The 13,604-nt window shown below is 38.7% G+C and overlaps 1 long non-coding RNA gene across 2 annotated transcripts in view; it reads left to right on the top strand.

The window, feature by feature from the left end:
* The window catches only part of LOC121066793, a 104,728-nt gene that overhangs the window by 27,163 nt on the left and 63,961 nt on the right, over positions 1 to 13,604 (top strand). The gene's annotated exons all lie outside the window — the stretch shown is intronic.

Below are 13,604 nucleotides of genomic sequence, written 5' to 3'. Positions count from 1 at the left end.
TGAAAAAACAATAATATAAAGCCCATTGCATGATTTAATATAGAATCCTAACAGTAAAGAATTTGATGATTTATCTGGTTCTTATTTGATGTACCTCTACTGCCACAGTTAATATAGTGTTTGCAGTGCACACATAAAGCAGATACCCCTGGATTCTTCTCTAAAAGAGTTAAATTATTTTATGGTCATGTGTGCTGTCTTTCCTGTTATTTTTTTCCACAATCTCTATAGGCTGTATTTAGTTTATATAAAGTTCCTCTTAACAGCTTTCAGCAGGATTTGCTTTAATATAATGGTAGAGGTAGATGGTTATAAAAAAGGACATAAAGATGCTTCTAAGAAATTTTTAAGCATGAAGAGAACCTGTCTTTCTTGGTAATTACCAAAGTCTATAGGAAAAGTAAGCCTCCAGTGAGGTATTTGGAGACAGACTATTCTGTTCTGGTTCAGACTATTTGGTCCTGCTGCTAATGACTGCATATTTCACTACAGCAGAATAAAAATCAACCTCTTACAAATATCAGTCAATGTCCTTAAAGTATTTCAGCTCCCAAAGTAGAATTAAAGTAGTATCTAAGTTTTCCTGAAGGACGATGCTGGCCCTTCAGAGGTGTGGTTCAATTTCAGTCCTACTTCTTTTGTATACCGGAAAACCTCAGGGAGCTGAGGGTTTTCTTGGTTTTGCTGCAGATATGCTGTATGAATGTGTGAATATTTTCTGTAAGATCTGCGAGACAGGAACGTACAATGCCTGACCACAGCCTTTGGGATACTTAGAGCAATAGTCCATATCTAAGTCCTTGTGTCTAGTAGGAAGCTGGTGACTTTTACTGGTTTATTATTGGCTTATCTTAATGGCTGCAAGTTAAAGACCCAGGGGCAGCATTATTGAGAAGTTCATTTGTGTCTGGGTTTGTTGGTGCATATCTGCTCCCTGCTTGCATCCTAAAGTGTTATGTTTCATAACTAGTTGTTGCTACTGGTCCTGGTGCTGCTGCTGCTGCTGGCAGCTGTATTTCTCTGGTTCCCAGTTCTCCTGCTGGCCTCCTCTGGGGAGGCAGCATGGTGGGGATATCCTCCACCAACCTCTCTGCTCTACTGGAGGGACTGAGGAGGTAAGGAATGAAACTGGACAAACAATCTGTTGATAATTCATGGCTCTGCTTCTCTGTTGCCTCCTGGAAGGAAGATGCTGTGACTCAGCACACAGTTTGAGTTTCTTGTTCTGCTGAGCACACCAGCACCATGCAGCAACCCCTGATGGTCAGTGTGGTGTGCATTGTCTGCTGCTTGCCTTCCACAGGGAGCCCTGGGGGCTGCAGGCTGAGCTGCCCGCATGCTGGTGGAGCCCTGGCAGATGTGAGCATAGGGCCTTCCTCCCAAAGCCAACATGAACCCTCTCTGCAGTTATGTTAATATCTAGAGCAGGAAGAAACTGACCCTAAGGAGTTAGCTACCTAACATCCTTGTTTCTCCCTTTGTAAAATGGCATCATCACTGCAAAATATCTTGAAATTCTTAGCTATAAGCCGCTATAAAAATGGGAACATTATTGTTATTATTAGCTTAGTATGGAACTAGAACAAAAAAATTATCCCGGACTTTTTCTCGTATGCCTTGCAGACAGCCTACATGAACCTGGATCCAGACAGACGCATGGGCACAGTGTGTCTCAAGGCATAAATAATTTCAAAAGCTCACTACGTTCAGTTCAGACATTTTCATCTTCTCTATTTCGAAGAGGCTGTGTTATCAGCCTAACTGCATTTGTTAAACCATCTGCAGACACAGTTTTTTGTTTGTGTATTAGCCTCAGTGTCAGCAGCAGAATGATCACCAGAGGTGGTGCTAACTATCAAACATGTAATTGCTCCCCAGTAATAGTACCTAAAGGGGAGATAGGACATTATAAAAACAGCTTCTTTTGGTTCTAAAAGGATCAGATGAGATGGGGAGCCTGCTCTGAACAGTTAGGATGATTTTGTGATGAGATACATGGTTTAGGTAATGTGATTGTGAGCCACCTGCATTTTACACCTCCCCGGTGGCTATATTTACTCTTTGCCTGTTTTTAATTTGGGATTTCTTTTGCTTTCAGCTATGTGCGCTGATGAGATTTTGATATTTTCTTGTACAATGCAGTGTAATAGAGTGGTTTTGCCTAAATGGACCTATATTAATTTATGTGAAGCAAGGGCATGCATTTCTGACAAAGATCTCTCTAATCTATTGAACATGTTATGTTAATGTTTATTGATTTTCTGATGAGTGCAAAGATTAGGTAATTATCTACAAATCCTTTCTCTTCTGAATGTGCAGTGTATAATATATGGTTTCATGGATTAAATAATGGCATGCACTTGCAGCAATGCGCTCCTACACAAGATCTTCCTCATTTATAAGTTAGATGCACCACATATTTGAGCATGGCATCAGTTAAGCTGACATGCACCAAGGTCCTTTCTGGCCAATTTCTGGTGCATGTGTCCAGATGAGTGCATAACATTGTACATTGAGGTGTTCAATACAAATTCAATTACATCAGTAAAGCTGCTGTAAGAAAACCTTCTTACATTTTTGAGAAAATAATGCTCAGTACAAGTGTTTTTCGATGGCATTTTCATTGTTACCAGGACCAGTATTGCAGAGATAACTGGAATTTCTGGTGTGACTATGCAAACGCACAGTGTGTCTGTTCTCCTACAGACCACGATGTACTCAGGAATTAGAACACAACAGCAGTTTGTGAAAAACAGAGAGAAAATAACTTTAACAGGTGATCTTTTAGTGGCATTACTTAGTTTCTCAATCAAATTATGAACACTCTTGCCTATTTGCCTTCCTCTCTTGCAACACCCTTGCCAGATATCCCCTTCTCTGTGTATTTAGCGAGTAGCCTTCCTTCACTTTGCACATAATCACTTGCCTTTTACATATACATTTACAAAACACTAGTGCAATGTGAATTTAAATGCACAGACCAAACGAGGAGTGAATCCATACTCTAAATGTTGAAAAGCAGCCACAAGATATACTTTGAAAACATGAAGCTGCTCAGTCAGAACGAGGAATCTCAGTTCTTGCAATTAACCCTGCTCTGGTAATCCTACTGCAAGAAGGCATACACATCTGTTTGTCTTTCCACACAATGTGCACTGTGGCAGGATGAAAATGAGAAGCAGAGCTAGTTGCCCTTTCAGGAATTCCCAGATCTATTGTAAGATTATTATCTTGGCATTTAGACCGTTTGAAGATGGCACAAGTAATAAAAGAGAATAAAAAACAACCCAATTGTCACTAAATTCCAGCACAGAAATTATACTTAAATCTCCCCAGTATGCTTCAAAACCAGCTTGTCTTCTTTTCTGCACTTGTGCCTATATTCACTGTAGGTAAGTGACTGTTTTTCAGCTTTGAACTAATTATCATTCCTGAAAGTATTTTCCAAGCCACAACGGCTTTATGGGCCAGCTTCTGTTCTCAGTGAATTACAGGAGTTCTGCTGGTGACTTCAACAGGAGCACGAGCCGTGTTAATGAAGTAGACCTATAAAAGAAAAAGAGGGGGGGGAAAAAGAAGCAAAATACTTTACCAGTGCATTGAGGTTAAGGTTAGAAGATTGTGTTAGTGGTTATGGTAAAATGATTCGTTCTACAGCTTTTTTTTTAAAATAAAATGCAGCATTGGCTTTCTGTGCACATCCTGCCCTCTGCCTGTGTACATATTCTAACTGCATATTATGACTTTGGCAGAAAGCAAATATTGGAGTCTTTTTTGTTTTGCATTTACTACAAACATCTCTTTTGGAGTCCATGTGACAGATCAGCTATTTCTCCCCTGCTGCTCTCAAAAGTTTTGATAATATCAGCCTTAAAAATCGCATTTCTTTGGCAAATTTCTCCAGGATAAAGTCAGCCATAAACTGGAAGAAAAATGCCTTTAGGCTTACGAATTCTTCCTTCTCTCAAGCATCAAAATGCTGTTATTTTGAGAAGTGTCTGTGTTCATTGTTTCTCTGAAATCTGAACTTTTTCCACTTGGAGACAGTTAACTCCCTGAGAATCTTGCAGGAGCGGTATTAGACGTTGATCTCCTCGCAGGAGGACGGGGTGTAGCAGACAGCCAGGCCACATCGATCCGGGCTGCAGGACGTGTTTAGTGAAAAATCTATAGGGCTCAGCTTGGGGTGTCAGCTGTCAGTCTGCAGAGCATCTGTCAGAGGAGTATTTGCTTCACTGCTGCTGAATGTGAGTAATGCTTTCACAATATGGCAGTACGATGCTATAGATTACAGTTGTAATGGAGCACATCCTGAACAGCTGAGCCTGCTCTCTCTCGCTCATTCAATAGCAAGAGTTGCCTCGCTATAAGAGCTTGGGGGATTATGTACTCCAAACAGCTGTCTATAGCACCATGGATTTATTTGGGCTAAATGAGAACTTGCTTTCTTTAGCTAAATCAAACTTTATCAGACAGTTTTACTGTTGGCAGTTAAAATAAAATGTGTTTGCTGAACAGTAAACACCTTGTTACTGTTAGGAAGGATTATATAAACAAAAGGCATACACAATGAAGTCTTATGCCAACTGACTTACTGTCAAAATAATATACTGCTGCTAGAGGAATTGTGCTCACTTGAAGGAAATTATAGGCCTAAAAACACATCTTGAATGACAAAGAAACCATTTTTCTACAAATAATCTTTAAAAAGTTTAATACACTGTGCCTTGTAGAAGGGGTTTCAGAGACCAAGGATGCTGTATCCTCATAAACGAAGGTTAGGAAAAACTGTGTGAATTGCCTAAAATCTTCAAAGTTTTACTGTATTTGCATAATGCTCTGGCACAAGTAGATTTAGCACTTTTCCCTCTATGACATACGTAAAAATGGTTTTTGTCCAACAAAACCTATACATTTTCTCTTTTAAAATTGGATAGGCTCTTCTTCTTTCAATTATTACACTATGTAATCTACACAGCTACAGAATGCTCATGAGCAACCAAATATGTATTTCAATAATAACAGGCAATTTATGTGCCATAAATCAGCTTCCTTTCAATCCTCAAAAAAATGAAAGTAAGGCAGACTTTCTCTTGTATAATCACAACAAAGAAAAAAGGCAGCCCAGCAAAGTCACTAAAAGGAGTAACATTGATCTCAATGAATTTCAGATTATTCTTTAGAGAGTTTGAAAATGATTTTATATTCTTTGTGTTAAAGACAAAAGTCCCAATTTAGGAAAGCATAAGGCTATTGCTATTTAGACTTTCTCACTGCATTCTGAATTTTACTGTGCAAAATGATTTGAAATTCTTTTAACTAATAATTAAAACACCACAATCCAGCAGAAAAGATCCAGGAACTGTCTTCTGCTTGCACTATGTGACTGCAATGTAGACTGGAAAGATGGATGACAACTTGAAGGTCAAGAGTTGCAGGCAGAATTTGGGTTAATGAGTTCTGTTATAAAGAACTTCTCAAGAAGGAAAGATTCAGAAGTCCACAAATTCTTGAGGACAGTTCTGTTATCTACAGAAATATGTGTTGTAGAAGATAAATTAAGCATTGTTTAGTGTAATTAGATTTATTCATTATTAGATGTATCTGTTGTACTTAGGAAAATCTCTTTTTCAAGGTAGAGAATATGCTGGAAGCTTAAAAAGGGAAATTTTAATGTTGCCCTATAAATTTTTCTTTAGCAAAATCTAGCTCCAGCTGAAGTTAAGATTAGTTTTTCCACACATTTCTCAACAGAATGCGGATTATGTTCTTAATGTTATGCTTGATCTCTGAAATGCTCCTTTTCTTTTCCAGATTCTCACTGAAAACTCATAAAATACTATTCTGTGGACAAATACACCAATTTTGTTGCAATTATTTTTTGCATTTCTTTAGGGATGTTTGATAATCGTCGTAATCCCTCTGTGCTCTATGTCATGGCAATAGAGTTTGCAGTGTAGTAAAACAGACAGGATCCTCAAATCCACCTTCTTATATACTAAAAGTAATGAATGAAAATGTTTCTTCTGTTTTATCTTTCAGTAAAAGTCAGAGAGAAATACCTGGTTAATAAGTGTCACTTCTGTAAATTTCAGGACAAGCCCTGTAATTGTCATTTTGTTGTGTTAACTTGATAGAGGCATTTAGGTGTCTTTCCATGGGAAATCAAGTATAAAGTGACTTCGCAACTATTGGCTATTGGTCTTCTTTAAGCATATAATTTATACTGCTGTGCAAGTGCTCTACCTTGGTTAATTAATTAGGGTCAAATCCATTACAGGTTCATACTGTTGACCTTTGACATAAACCTGAAGGATCAGGAAAGATGATCATCTGTTTTAATTATTTTCTGAATTCAGTTTTAAAGAAAATGCAACTACAGACAAGGTATTTTACAGAGAGTATGATACCTTAGGGTTTTGTTCTTCTTCATACCAGGCATTAAATGGCTTACTGTTCAAAGAAAAAGTCTGTCATTTATGAAACTCAATGCAAATTTGGTAGCACAGTATACTTAATTCTTGCACGTATTAAAATCCTTTCTACTACATGTGATAATAGAACAGAGCTGTGACAAAAGGAGTTACATAATTAAAATCAATTCTCCCATGCACTAACAAGCTCCAGTGAGAATCAATTACCATTTCCCGAGCAAGTTGCTCTGCAAGCAGCAGGTCAAGTGAAGCACAGTTTACTTCAGATTTATTTACTTCTGTCCATTAAATTTCTTGGCTGAAAAAACCACTGACACTTGAAGAGGAATAGACAATATGTGTCACATCTATTTGGAGCCGTTCATACCCCAACTGTCCAGTCAGTTCATGCATGTTCTTTGGCCAGGTGCCTACTGTTATGCAGAGTGTTTAATTGCAGAACTCTGCCTGCCCCACTGTCTGGGCTATTGCACTAACCTAGCTACTGATTATCACTGTATTTCTACAAAGTTAGTTATCTCTGTGACCTGTAATCCTGTGTCAAATGTGGCTGACATTTGGGAAAGATTTCAGAAGTTAGAAGGAGACAAAGTGTGTGATTGCACAGGCTCATTTCCTCAGGGAAGAGTAATACACAAGAATATATATGTATTTGCAGTGATTTATCTGGTAACATATGTACCAAAGCTGTAGGTAATTTGAGATTTTGCGGTATGTATAAATGCTGTGTTCTGAGAGTAGCAAAGTGAACTGAAGTTAAAAAGTTGAAACACAAAGGAGCTTGAAAAATTCTTACTTTGGATCTGCTGCCAGAAACATAAAGTATGTTACCTCCAAAAATAAGAGCCCTGTTTTCCAGATGATGTGAGCTTGGCCTTTAAACAGGGATCAAACTCTTTGCTTTGTGAAAAAATAAACAGACACCTATACTCTGACTACTATCTCTCAATTACTTTCCATAGGAATTAGACACAGAGCCTAAAAGCCCTTAGCAAAACTATTGCCTCCTGACAGCTGCTTTTCTGGACTTGCCTAGCCTGCATTCACCTTACTTTCAATCGTAAGTGAATTTTAAATTCTCTCCAGGGCAGTTATTAGAGTCTCAGCCATCTCTCACTGCCACACTAGAGTCCTAGTAGACCTTCTTCTTGATCACCATTAAAGAAAAGTCCAGTAGTTCCATTTTAAATTGAACTTAGGATTTGCAGCTGTTTGGGGCACAAGAATGACATGGAAGTATTAGAATGAGTCCCGAGAAGGGCCACGAAGATGATCAGAGGGCTGGAGCACCTCTCGTATAAGGACAGGCTGAGGGAGTTGGGGTTGTTCAGCCTGGAGAAGAAAAGGCTCTGGGGAGGCCTTCCAGTACTTAAAGGGGGCTACAGGAAAGCTGGGGAGGGACATTTTGTCAGGGGATGTAATGACAGGACAAGGTGTAATGGCTTTAAACTAAAAGAGGGTAGGTTTAAATTAGTCATTAGGAGGAAATTCTTTACTCTAAGGGCAGTGAGGCACTGGCACAGGCTGCCCAGAGAAGCTGTGGATGCCCCATCCCTGGAGGTGCTCAAGGCCAGGCTGGATGGGGCTTTGGGCAGCCTGGTCTGGTGGGAGGTGTCCCTGCCCATGGCAGGGGGTTGGAACTAGATGGTCATTAAGTTTCCTTCCAACCCAAACCATTTTGTGATTCCATAGGTTTCTACCTCTAGCAAACAGGAAAATGCACGTCTTTAGTACTGTTTACTGTACCGTGCATTTGGTTGAACAGAGTCTGATTCACATACCTTCTGCATCCACTCATGTACTACTGTCCCTGATAAAAGCGCTGGAGTCCTCTTACACAGTGGCTTTTTCCATGTTTCAAAATTCTGGTGGTAAGGACCCCTTGTGCTTCATCAGGCCATCTTTAACTAAATGGTTAGTCCTCTATTGCTCCACTTGCAAAAACCACCATCCTGACTGTTAAATTAGCATTTGACATTTCTTTCCTAAATCATATGGTCCATGATTACTGTTCATAATTTGGCTCCCTGAAACTAGAATGTCCTCTGGGTTCAGTAAAGAGCATAATGAGGGACAGCAAAAAATTCTTTCCGGTTCAGTTCATTGACTTCTGGCGTCTGCTTCTCAGAGACTTTAGGAAGAAGGTGCTGAATTGCACACAGCAGAATGTCTCCTGGGGAAAGGGCGCAATGGAAATCAGAAGACAAAACATTTAAATCAAAAGGGTATTTCAGGAAGACACGTGATATGAAGTACGTTTTCTTTCTGATGTGCAGGCAAATTAACTCATATCAAAGACAGGTTATATGCTTTGAATTGTTAAAAGTTCCATAGCTCTTTAAATACCTGCCAGCCAGAATATGGGTTTGCATGTTTTCGGTAACACACATTAGTTCTGACCCTCCTCCAACCGAAATCAGTGGGAATTTGGCCAACTACATCAAAGGAAACAACACTGGGACATATAAGTTTGATGCAGATGACTGATTATTGAAAAATATGTATTTGTATGCGTGAGAAATAGGAGAAAATAAAAACCAGGAATACAATCCCCACTTGATTTAAAGAAGTGTTTGGATTCAGATTTTTTTTCAATTCTGTTCCAGAGCAGATTTAAAACTACACGAATAGCTGCCCTTCTCCATTTCCCCCTTTTCAAGATGGCAAAAGTTTCAGGAAAATCAGATTGATCTGTGAGATTACCAGCACTGTGGAAACTGAGAGCATATCAGCATGATTAGGACCTTTCTCATGATTACTGAAACATCAGACTTTTCCCTTGATATGGCCTCAAATGTAAACCTTGATCCTAAGCCTAAAATATACCCTATTTTAATGTAGTTATCTCTAACCTGAACCACATACTGAAATGTATGCTCTGGGGTCTGCAGAGAGGCCATTAAGCTACACTATCAGCACAAAAAGGCTTTAAGATTGACTTAACTAGGCACTGGGAAAGCCGGAATGCCCCTTGTCTCCCTGTACGTAACATCAAGGGAAACAACCTGGGGAAAAGGGATTGTGAGCATACTGAGGCAGAACCCCTGCAGGTTTTACATCCTCAGTGGGTGTCTAGAGGCAATAGAGAACATGAGCTGAGTCCAAAGGGATTCCTCAAGGTATGGGGAAACTTCCACAGACAGACAGATGCATGGTTAGGTACAAGAGACACAAACACTTTTTGTTTTTCCCTCTCTGCCTTCCTACAGAAGCCCTAATTCCAAAACTTGCCATTTTGTCTAAAATAATTTTGAGGGTAATGCTGTGGATTTTGCTGTATGCAACTTTTGGCAGCGTCAACAGTAAAAGACAACCTTTCAGTGTATGTTTCTATTTGCAGTGTTCATAAAACTTGGACTATCTGCAGTTGCAAAAAATGAACAAATAGATCAGCAGGCATTCATTTTATTTTCCAGGTCTTGAATTTCTTCTAATATGCTGTTTTTCTGTACCTGTGTCCTTTGAACTGTCACAGACACCCCTCAGCACCCCCTCCCATAAAAAAAAGAGCCTGCATTGCATTGAAAACCCTCAAAATAAATAGAAAATAACTCATTTTTTCCCCCAAAGCACTCACATTTGTTCCTTTAAAATTAGGACTCAGCAAATAGTTGGAATACATCTGTACTCAGAGGAATCCACATCAGATCATAAATTTGTTCATGTTAAATACAAACATATGAATGCACTCTTATATCCAGGGACTATGGAAGGGTTTAGAATTTGCACACTTCAGTCTGTGTAATGCCAGGGCAATGTTTCACTCATCTATGTAAATAGAAAGCAGGCTTGTTGTATTAAAGGCATAAGTATCCTTATGCTCTGCATAAACATCACAGGATTCAATTTTGGGAAGGAATCACTTAATTTGTCATATCTTTTATTGTGATTGACTTCAGTGATGGGCATACACAAACATATGATTTTCCACTCAGTGTATCAGTGTGTCTCTTGCTGTGCATTTGCTGCTAGAGTAATGGAAAAAAGATTAATCTCAGATATGCAAATAAGTTTAATTGAATAAAACAGGACAAATTGCCCCATCATCGGAGCAGTTCCTAGCTTGGCAATATTGCATACACACCAAGGGCACCAGGAGAGGATTCATGTGACTGCCCCTCATTCCTTCCCCAAACCTTTCATCAAAAAAAAAAAAAAAAAAAAAGAAGAAAAAGCTGACAACCTGCCTGACAACCTTAAAGTTTATAGCCCTTGTTGTTGCAAAGAAGAGGGTAAATGTGAAAACAGTTGACACACAAGGCCCCAAAATTTAGTCTCTGCTACGATCATTAACTACGTGTTTGTGCATTTTCAGTGTTGGCAGTTCCAAAGAGAGCAGAGGATTTTGGCTTGTGTGGGGTGGCAGTGCTGGTATCATGGGAGGTGCCCTTGGAAAACCTCTCTTCTGCCTCCTGGGGCTGCAGGAGGAGGTCGAACAATCTGTTGTAAAGCCCTGTCCTTAGGCTCTGTACATTGGTGCTATTTATGCTATGCCATAAATAAAGGGAATGGTTTATTATGGTCATAGTGTTAAAGAAGCATGCCTAAAACCAGCCGCTTACTGATGAGGAAGAGAAACCTAAAGGAGAAAAAAATCCACTTTAAGAAATATTTGTCATGAAGTATCATTTATAACTTTCCCACCTCTGAAACTTCATTTTTCCTCCTCCCCTGGAAAAACTGGGAAAAAATATGGAGTCTAAGGAAACCTAATTGTATGTGTATGCCAGATAGAAGTTTTGTTAAGCCATCCACTTCTTGTGAGCTGTCTCCCTTGGGGCTATTATTTATCATCTTTTACAAAACCGATAAAGAGGATTTCCTGCTTCAAAAAAACGCGGACCTTAGGGTCCAATACTAAAAAACTTTACTTATATGAGGACTCCCACTGAAGGCAGTGGAATTCCTTGTATGGGAAAGCATTTGCAAGATCAGCTACTAGAAACAGAAGGAAGCATAGAATAGATGACTATAATACTGGGGAAAAGCTACAAAATGAAAAGAGGAGGGATGGGAATATATGGTCATGTAAAATTATGGAAGATAGTGTGATTATCTAGACCCATCACTTTTAAAAAATTGTTTTCTTTAATTCAGCAATGTGTCTATATGTAATGAAGTATCTATTGATTTTTCAGCCCTGTTAAAATAGTTTTGGAGAAACCACTACAGGAGAAAAAAAAAATTTAATTTGATCAAGCCAAGGTTTTGTGATCTTCTGTATCTCATCACTATGATATCTCCAGTACAGGTTTTTCTTTGTTTCACATGAAAATTAAGATTTGAATCTGAAAAAAATGGATTTCTCTGAATTGGTAAATTAAAAGGTAAGAGAAGTATATCGCTGTTAGAGTCAGAGGGTGCTAGCCTTAGAGAGCTATGCAGGTAGTGCAAGGAAGAGAGGGTTGCCCTCTTTTTAAGACTCAGACATCAGCCAGTTGCACAGGTAGGACAGAAAGGCTGGGTTCAATCATGTAGCGGTCATGTACTGCCAATTTGATGACTTTTCATCAGCAGCTATACAAATCTTATCTTCACAGTTCTTATTTTTTCTTCAATTTTTCTTAGGGATGTATGGTCTTTATTCAAGACTGTGTCAAGATTTTTTTAGTTGAACTGGATTTACTTGGCTGGGCTGGATAGTGCTTTGGCTCTCAGGGCTGGAGTTATTTCATCACGAAACAGAGTGACTCAAACTGAAACCTTGAAGGACAGTTGCTCTTGGAAAACCTTTCTGGATTTTTAAACTGCTGAACTTCTCCTGCCATCACTGCCCTCAAAGCAGTGGTAGTCTGTTGTTGTAGCTTTATGATGAACTGCAAATACAGGTCTGGCAAGCCTTACAGGGAGAAATACCTTGTGTATAGATGGGAAAAGGGATAAGCTGTCAGGTATACAAGCCCTTCTTTAAGCAAGCAACATAAGCAAGTGAAGCTTGGAGCAATTATTCCCAAGTTGTATTTAACTTGACATTTGTTCTTTTTCAAACTCCAAGACGGGATTCCTTGCTCAAAAGTGTGCCCATTTGTTCGAAAATATCAGTCAATTTGACAAAATGTTTTAGTAACCTCACTCTCTCTTGGAAGAACAATCACCAGCCTAAAGCATGTCTTGGACTAAAGTTTGTCATAATAATCACTGTGATCTGTTTATTCAGTGAACCTTCTTTTGGCCCTTGAACAGTTGTTTTTTTTTATAATGCTACTTTTGACATTTGTAATTCTCAAGTTTGTGAGGTTTCCAAACATATTTGATCTAGGAACAGCACGTACACAATTTGTGCTTGCTATTCTGAATTCACTTATCCAAGATTTGTGATTGATCATAGCTCCATTTTGCTTGTTTGGGAGGATGATTTATGTGTTTATAAAGTATTTCTGCTTCTCAGCTTCCTATGCATTTGATTTTAACAATTATTATTATTATTATTATTAATTTGCACAGAGTTTAAACCCTGGAAAATTCAAACACCTGAATTCAAGAAGTATGAAATACATGTACTTTTCTTTCTTCTGTCATGCTAATGCCATACTAGAATGTCCTAAAAATAAAACTCAGGGATAAGATTATTAGTTTGTTAAAATGCACACAAAATGGCACATTCTAACTGGTGAAGTAAATGACACTGAAGAGGTTCGGCCAAGACATTATTCTGAGAAGCCCAAGTCTCTGTTAATCTCTGCGCTACCAGAAATCATTTCCTTTTATTTCAGATTTGGTACAAGCTTCATGTGTAACTTTCTTGTGCATGGCACACAGAATTTTTATCACTATTCCTCTGTGTAACCTCAAGCTTTTAAATTATGGGCACCATGACATTCTTTTAAAGAATACAATGAATAGGAAGATAACTCCAAAAGGCCTGTGACAGGTTAAGAAAAGCCTTTGTTTGATTGAATGCATTCACCTTGTTAGCTCCAGCTCTGTAGAGTCTTCCTAAGACATTGAATTTACACTTGCTTGCAAAGCATCAGAACACAAAAAATCTGTATTCAACTCTTATGAACCTTTCATGGAGTGCAGCTGAGCCTCTGTACTGTCTTACTCTCATTCTTAGACTTCTTTTGGAATGGTCTGTTCCAAAAGCAGACACACACACTCATATGCACACATTTTTAAAAACATGTATACATTTGTTTTTTTCATATACATATGTGTACTTATGGGCTC

The sequence above is a fragment of the Cygnus olor genome, chromosome 3 (assembly GCF_009769625.2).
Source record: "Cygnus olor isolate bCygOlo1 chromosome 3, bCygOlo1.pri.v2, whole genome shotgun sequence".
Taxonomy (NCBI): Eukaryota; Metazoa; Chordata; class Aves; order Anseriformes; family Anatidae; genus Cygnus; species Cygnus olor.
Note: the sequence above shows the minus strand (reverse complement) of the source record. Positions and strands in the feature narration are given on the sequence as shown.